The sequence below is a fragment of the Engraulis encrasicolus genome, chromosome 8 (genome assembly GCF_034702125.1).
Source record: "Engraulis encrasicolus isolate BLACKSEA-1 chromosome 8, IST_EnEncr_1.0, whole genome shotgun sequence".
NCBI lineage: Eukaryota > Metazoa > Chordata > Actinopteri > Clupeiformes > Engraulidae > Engraulis > Engraulis encrasicolus.
Window position 1 is genome coordinate 37,467,267 of NC_085864.1, and position 8,523 is coordinate 37,475,789.

Below are 8,523 nucleotides of genomic sequence, written 5' to 3' on the forward strand. Positions count from 1 at the left end.
GAGTGTGTAGAGTGGGCCTCTCGCTATTCACGGTTAAATGATCTGACATAAGGGAACCAAATTTAGTTCTCTGCTAATCTGCCAATTTATAGCGCAGTCAGGCCCTGCCTACCGTCATTCTAACACATTTTCTCACTCTGAAGTTTTTAATACCGTTTCAAGATATTGCCGTCAAAAGAGAAACATCCATGTTAGGACCGCAGACCTTCTACCATTGGCCTATTTATTTTCACAAGTGGACGGGCTTAGCTAATGAAACGACTCACAATTCCCAACCCCTGTTCAAATCCCCTTTACCTTTGATTTGGACAGCGGTCATTTGTAAAAGCAAAGCGACAGTACCAAGGTAGAAGATAATGACAGGGGGGATGTTTCGCGGCCACCGTTTCATTAGCTGTTCACTCCGACTGGTGCCTCGGAAAGTTTTGCCGCTAACTAGCATTTTGAATTAGCGCGCTGATTGGTCAATGCTTCCCCCAACACAGTTGCCGGCCAATGGGAACGGCAGGCAGAGACAGACCAAGAAAAGATCAGAATGTCGCTCAACCCCGTCTGCCTACCCCCCCCCCCCCCAAAAAAAAACTCTTCGGATCTACACGATTCACGTAAGTGACCTATTTTGAGATCAAAACGGCGAATTTCGCCGAAAGGTGACAAGTTTGCAGGTATGCTAGTGAAACAGAGGTCACGATTCAATTTGGAATTCATTACAATTAATTCATTTACTTTAATTCATTACATTTAAAAAATGGGAGGGTTTGACCATTTGGATCAATATCGGAGCTACTACAATGTGGGAAGACCAGGGAAAAAGTGGTGGAAATATCTCTTTTGGGGTTTCTTTGATATAGTAATTGTAAACGCATACATTGTCTGGCACCTCCAGCTAAGGACTTCAAACTCAAACTGGTCCATGCCTTGTGCAGTGACTTCTGTGGCAGGAAGCGGGGAGCTAAGGGAGTCTGTTATCATTAAAAATGTAAAACAAGGCCATTCCCTAGTGAAATTCGAAGGGAGAAAAAAAGGTTGCGTGAGCTGCATAAAGGCGGGGCGCCGCACAAATAGAGGGAGATGTGTTGAGACCTCTTTTGGGTGCTCAAATTGTTTGACACCATTGTGCAAATAATAACTTAATCAATGAGTGTTGGATCATACCCCCTTTGTTGGATACGTTGGGCCATTTTGTTAGCTTTGATATCATCGTTTTCGTTGCTGCATATTCTTCTGAGCCTGACGAACTGTCCATAAGGCATATTTTCAATAGTATGGTCAGGATGGAAGCTTGATGCATGTAAAATCGTGTTCCTCTCTTCTGTAGATAGATGCATAGACAAAGATTAACCTAGACTGGCAATGGGCCTCGAAATTTTCGGATTTCTCAGCAGTCAGAACAAAGCAGACCGCCATCTTGGTGAAGACTCCCGTAACCACAAACTTTTACGTAATGACGTCATTAGTCCATAAGTTAAGTTCTTCCTGTATGTGAAATGAACTTCTAAAAGTGTCAAAAATAATGTGATGCTTCGTTTGCCGTATGTGTTGTGTATCTATAATATTATCACCCTGTGAGCAGACGGAACGTCTTCTGATTGGCTGAGCAGGTGTCCTTTATTCCCCGGTAGCAGGACACCTATGATGTCATGCGGGCGTCTAAGTTGCATCTTTTCTAACTTTCTGGCAAAGTGGGGTTACTAATTCTATCGCATCTGGTTGTCTAATCAAGAGCGCGTCGTTAGTTCTATCGCATCTGGTTGTCAAGTTGTTCGTCGCCCCAATGTTCTAAGTGCATCTGGTTGTCTAGTCAAGATCCCGTTGCTGATTCTATCGCATCTGGTTGTCTAGTCAAGATCCCGTTGCTGATTCTATCGCATCTGGTTGTCAAGTCGCTCGTCGCCCCAATGTTCTAAGCGCATCCTTGTGCGCTCGCATAACCTCATATTGGAATCTACCTATACTTTGAAGTGATACAGTAACTACGGTGACAAAACAACATTTGGGGCCTATTTATAGCGGCTGCTGACAAGAGAAGACTCACACAAGAGACAAGAGACAAGACGGATTACACTGCGAGCTACCTGAAGATTACACTGAAGATGGATTTTGAAATAACTTTTGATTTATACGGAGGAAAAAGTTTTGAGGAATGGATAGAGGGGGCGTTTGAAGAGGATGGTGCGTCTGAAGAGGACGGGACGTTTGAAGAGGAGTCACAGAGCCGGCGGCACAAAGTTTTGACTGAGAAAGAGATTGGAGACATCCAAGGTGCCGTTTTTGAGAAAAATATAAAAAGGAGCACAAACTGGGTGCTGAAAATGTTCCGGGATTTTTTGAAAGAAAGTGGAGGAAATCCCGAGCTCAGCGGATACACAGCAAGCCAAATCAACGAGCAACTCTGTGCGTTTTACGCAGCTGTCCAGTCCACCAAATGAAAATGAATTAGGCCAACAGGAAATTAGCCCCTTAATGCGCGCCGTACCTCCTGAGGCACGCTGTAATAGACATTGAAATGTAACTACCATAGCGCTACAATACTATGACACAACACAGGCCCTTTAGTAATGCACCACGACTTGGTCATTACCATACTGGTAACAATGAATTTATAAAGCCGCGCCTTAAGGGGTTAAGTCATGAAATCATCATGAAGACAAATTTGTTTTAAAAGGGGTATGCCACTATTTTGGGGCTTAATACAGTTAAAATGGTTGGCCAGGGTTTTATAAAGGTGGTAAAGTGTAAGACAAGTTTAACCCTTAGAACTCCAAGCGTTTTTGGTGACTTTTCGCGTATCTGTCTTTGAATACATGTATGAGGGCTTCAGGGAGGTGTACTATCAAGTGTTTTATATCATTTTACTCAGCAGAAGCTAGGCAATGTGATGGAGTACATCTCATCTTATTTAAACCTACTGTATAAACATGACAGAGTAAAAATAATGAAAAAATACAAAAATCCGATTTAGTTTTTTCATAATAAATGAGTATGAACAATACCAAACATACAGATTAAAACCTTTTTATTGGCTAAGATTGTAAACACATATGTTCTGTAACAAATGAAATCACATGTCATTATCTACAACAAGGCAACAAAAAAATATTGCCACTATAGTGCAGTACAATATAGGCGATTTTATGGTGTTTGCTGTGTAACTCATGAGAGTAGAGGACTATGATACACCCAAACACACAAATTCAGGCCAACTTTCACATTAAAATGATCAATAAGCATATATTTTAACACATTCCATTGAAATGACCAATATAATCCTATAAATCAAACATATATTATCATATAGCAGCTATATATTATAGGCGTTTTTGAATTTGAGACAGGCCATTCATGTGGTAGGAGGGGCTGTTACACAGTCTAACAAAAATGTTTGGGGTTATTTAGAAACCAAAAGACTAATAAGCACTTCTTTGGACAAAATCCCATTAAAATTTACAATAAAATATTCACAAATATGCAATCCTGTCATAAAGTAGCCATACACTCATAGGCGCTTTTGAAATAATGCAATTTTGTGATTATGCAATTCATGCAGTTTGGTTGACATACATTCTGTATATGTTCAAGATTATTTACAGATAGAAAGGATAAATAAGCATTTGCTTAAAAAAAGCATTTGAAATGTCTCATATAATCTTTTAAAAGAATTCATTGTTATATAGCAGATGTATTGTTGACATTTTTAGAAATAGACTGGTGGAGACCGTTGTCAAAAGATGGGGTTGCCTAGCCTTTCTTGTTCCCTCATTGGTGTCAACAGTGAGTGGGCTGAATTTGCATCTGTACAATTAAAAAAATATATGTTTAATTATTTTCCATACACCTAAAACAATTATCTATATGTGTGTGACATTAGCTTAGCAACTCACCCTATTGGGCAATCCTCCACTCCTGCGTCCATCGCCCTGGGTGCTCGCTGCTGGCTGTGTCAACGTGCAAGGGTGGCTACCCAACGCTGTTCAAAAACATGATGAGATTTAAATGAGAATAAATATTACACAAAATATGAATTAGGCTGTTTATCACTAAAAGCAAATACTGTGTTAAACCTGGCATAGCCTAAGCACATGAAACAGTGCATAGCCTAAATAAACAAAACCGTGCCAGCATGTATACTTACACTGGGTCTGATTCAGGGGGTACTTCCATGAGATCTGGTCAATCTGTGTGTCACTGGTGTCAACAGTGAGTGGTCTGAAATTTCATCTGTACAATGTAAACAAACATTTAATTATTTCCCACACACCTAAGACAATAATCTACAATATATACAGTCCCAAGAAAAAGTTTGTACACCCTTTGAAATTTCTTACCTTTCTATCAAAATTGGTCATAAAACATTGTCTGATCTTCCTGGAAATCGCAAGAAGGAACAACCAGAGTCTGCTTTAATTAATTCAACCCAAACATTTACAAGTTTTCATATTTTCAGTGGCCATAAGATGTAAACATTCACAGGACAGCAAGGCATAAGTAAGTACACCCTTGCATTCAATAGGTTTTAACCCTAAATTAGTCGCAATAACCTCAACCAGATGTTTCCTGTAGTTGCAGATCAGATTAACAAAACAATCTGGATGTATCTGGTCTCCCTCTTATTTAGAAAACTGCCTCTCGTCAGCAAGGTTTGTGGGATGTCTGGAGTGCATAGCTTTCTTGACTTCATGCCATAATCTCAATTGTTTTTTGTCAGGGCTTTGACTGGGCTATTCCAGAATCTGTATTTCATTATTATGAAGCCATTCTAAAGTCGATTTGCTTCTAAAGTATGGGTTGTTGTCACATTTCAGGACCCATACTCTTGTGTGCTTAAACTGTGTGACAGACCTCCTCACGTTTTTTCTGTAAAATATCACAATAAACTTGAGTTCATTGTTCCACTGATAATAGCAAACTGTCAAGGACCTTAGGCAGCAAGGTAGCCGCATATAATGATGCTCCCACCACCATACTCAGAAGAGGAGATGTAACCAAGAATAGCTAAAAATGGCGTTCATTCTGCCAATCTAAAATGAATGGGGTTTCTGTCCAAAAAAATATTGCTGCACCTTTGAGGTTTGCGAAAAAGCATTTATATGCTTCATAGAATTACTGCAAAATATTCTGTAGACCAACGTTGAAACCAAAGTTGATTTGTTCAGGGGAACACACAATGTCAGGTTTGGAGGAGAACTGGAGAACCACACCTTCACCAAAACATCATCTCCGCCTTTGAGTATGGTGGCGGGAGCATCATTATATGCGGCTACCTTGCTGCCTCAGGCCCTTTTGAGTTTGCTATCATCAATGGAACAATGAACTCAGAGGTTTATCGAGATATTTTACAGAAAAAAGTGAGGTAGTCTGTCACACAGTTGAAGCACACAAGAGGATGGGTGCTGAAATGTGACAACAACCCATACTTTAGAAGCAAATCGACTTTAGAATGGCTTCATAATGATGAAATACACATTCTGGAATAGCCCAGTCAAAGCCCTGACAAAAAACAATTGAGATTATGGCATGAAGTCAAGAAAGCTATGCACTCCAGACATCCCACAAACCTTGCTGACGAGAGGCAGTTTTCTAAATAAGAGGGAGACCAGATACATCCAGATTGTTTTGTTAATCTGATCTGCAACTACAGGAAACATCTGGTTGAGGTTATTGCGACTAATTTAGGGTTAAAACCTATTGAATGCAAGGGTGTACTTACTTATGCCTTGCTGTCCTGTGAATGTTTACATCTTATGGCCACTGAAAATATGAAAACTTGTAAATGTTTGGGTTGAATTAATTAAAGCAGACTCTGGTTGTTCCTTCTTGCGATTTCCAGGAAGATCAGACAATGTTTTATGACCAATTTTGACAGAAAGGTAAGAAATTTCAAAGGGTGTACAAACTTTTTCTTGGGACTGTATGAGTGACATTAGCTCAGCATCTCACCCTATTGGGTCATCCTGCTGGGTCCATCCCAATAGGTGCCCGCTGCTGGCTGTGTCAACGTGCATAGGTGGCTGGGTACCCAACACTGTTCAAAAACATGATGAGATTTAGATGAGATTAAATGTCACAAAAATATTAAATATCACTAAATGCAAATATTGTGTCAAACCTGGCATAGCCCTAAACACATGAAACAATGCCAGCTACTTACTCTGGGTCTGCATCAGCGGGAACTTCCTTTATCTGGTCAGTAAATCTGTAACAGCCAACTGAGAGAGGAAAAAAGTTAAGTCACAATCTAGCTTTCATGACATTAAATTACTACAGGAGTGCAAAAAAATACATAAAGAGATTCACAACGCCATGAATTATTTCTGAGGTCAGGAGCCTAGGCCTACTGTAAGAAAGCATAGGACAAGTCATCCCATGCAGTCATTTCAGAAATCAGGCTAATATAACCTCTTCCAAACATAAAAAACAACAGGACCCACTACAAAGACCTTAAGAAAAGAAACTACAGTCCAACACCGTTAGTAATATGCCAATCTCACATCTATTTGCCTACTTCTACAAAACTCAACGTGACTGTCACTCATGAGTGTGCACACCCCCTCTGTTTACATTTGGCATCCACCTAATTAGCTATGATGTGCATGAGATTGCATATCTTCCAAGCGACAGGGATTCATTTTTCAAATATGAAGGTACAATTGCAGGCAATTGCATGTCTGTTCAACAAATATCAAAACATTTTATCAGCCAAACTTACTTTCTATGGATGCAACAGCAGCGGCAGCAGCATAGCAGCAAGAGTAGGCAGGTCGCAGGCTCGTCTCATCTTCACTCCAACTTCTCGTGTCAACTTTCATGTCGTCCGACTTTGTCAACATCCACATACCAATACGTCCGTGAAACACCTTGAAATGACGACTCTTCTTGTAATTTTCCTTCAATATATTTCCAGCAATATAAACTGTGAACACTACAAAATGTCACTACCACTTCCCCATGTTTACTGTGCTCCCTGGAAACGCAACACTGATCACAAAACAACATCCGGTCGATCGACCCAATCCTGGTTTATCTGAATGTTTTATCCCTGTATTTTAGAGATCAGAGATTTCTAAAACCAATGAAAACCATAGTTACAAAGTTAATTATATTTTCCGCTGGTTATTTTCTGTTATTTTGACGGAGAAAAATGATCATGATCGAACAGTATTTTTGCCGCGACTTCAAAGTTGCGTCATTCCAACAGCATTCCGGTCAAAGTAAACAAAATATTAAAACACGTTTTTAAAAACAATGTCTCTGTTAGTTGTATAGCAGATACCCACACATATGAGGTATCAAAATGATGGTTGAGATGTCTAGTTTTCATAAAACATGGGTTGGACTTCCAGTTATGTGATGTTTTTGTTTTAATTACGTCAATGTTCAACATGTCAAAAGCGGCACGGATCCGTGCCGCTAGAGTTCTGAGGGTTAAGACAAGTTAAAAGAGGGAATATGTCGCTAAGCTAGTGAAAGTCAATGGATCCATGTAGCACGCTCAACATGGCCTCTATGGAGGTAGATCAGGGATGTCAAACTCAGGCCCAGGGACCAAATTTGGCCCACGGAGCCATTTTATTCGGCCCGCAAGATCATTTCAAATGCCTATTATAGTTGGCTCACAAACACCATTAATGTAGCCTATAGCGTAATGTGACTTGAACATGAAATGTGCTTTGTCACAGCAGGATGTGTAGACACATTTAGAACTAAGAAATATGATGGGAAAGAGTGTATGTGAAATGTAACTATGAGTATGAGGTGCATGCGTGCACAATTTTAGTCCTTTTTTTAAAGTCAATTGTGGAGCTCGGCCCGCGACCCCTGAGGTAGATGCTCATTCTGCTGAAGTAATTTTGAAAACATTGAGTCGACATCTGCCTAAGCACAACAGTCCAAAGCTCCTGTAAGAATGTTCATGTTTTGTCTCATTTGTTGTGATAATTGATGGAAACAAAAAAGGGGGAAAGAGTGCACTGCTCGTGGCATAGTGTGACGCCCAAGCAACGAGATGCGCCAGTGAGCCTCATTTTGTGTTCCAACGATCTGACTGCTTTGAAACAGAGCCACATAACTTCTCAAACTCTTTTGGCGATGCCACTTGTATTTCAAAACTGTCGCGTCATGCAGACATTGGCAATTGTTTGGCTTGCGCTCATCTACACATACTGTACGGATTTTTATTAACCTTTCAGCACAACAGACAAATTCACTCGCAGGTGCACCGTTGCTTCCCAATCAGTATTGCCGATTTAGCGACTTTTGGCCACCTCTGACGACAAAAAAAATAATCTAGCGATTTAGCGACTTTCGACTATTTCGCTTGTCTTGTGAGAGGCAAATCGGTCTTCCTCCCCACGACACCACACAATGCATTTTCAGTGGTGGGTAGAGACAGATGCATGATGCACTACGGTGTGGCAGCTTTTGTGATACGCACAGGAATTCTCATGCACATGTACATCTGCTTGTATGAGGCTACGGCAAGCGATATGGGACAAAGATATGGCAGGAACCGAATGTCAACATAAA

The 8,523-nt window shown here is 40.4% G+C and overlaps 2 long non-coding RNA genes across 2 annotated transcripts; both read right to left on the minus strand.

The window, feature by feature from the left end:
- Nucleotides 1–2,944: 2,944 nt before the first annotated feature.
- Nucleotides 2,945–4,216, minus strand: LOC134454564 (uncharacterized). Its single transcript, XR_010035855.1, has 3 exons — nucleotides 4,133–4,216; nucleotides 3,882–3,967; nucleotides 2,945–3,792 (listed from the first exon to the last, which is right to left on the minus strand). It is a non-coding gene; the product is annotated as an uncharacterized LOC134454564 (long non-coding RNA).
- Nucleotides 4,217–5,930: 1,714 nt separating this feature from the next.
- On the minus strand, nucleotides 5,931–6,802 carry LOC134454568 (uncharacterized). Its single transcript, XR_010035860.1, has 3 exons — nucleotides 6,707–6,802; nucleotides 6,149–6,206; nucleotides 5,931–6,022 (listed from the first exon to the last, which is right to left on the minus strand). It is a non-coding gene; the product is annotated as an uncharacterized LOC134454568 (long non-coding RNA).
- Between the last annotated feature and the right edge of the window lie 1,721 nt (nucleotides 6,803–8,523).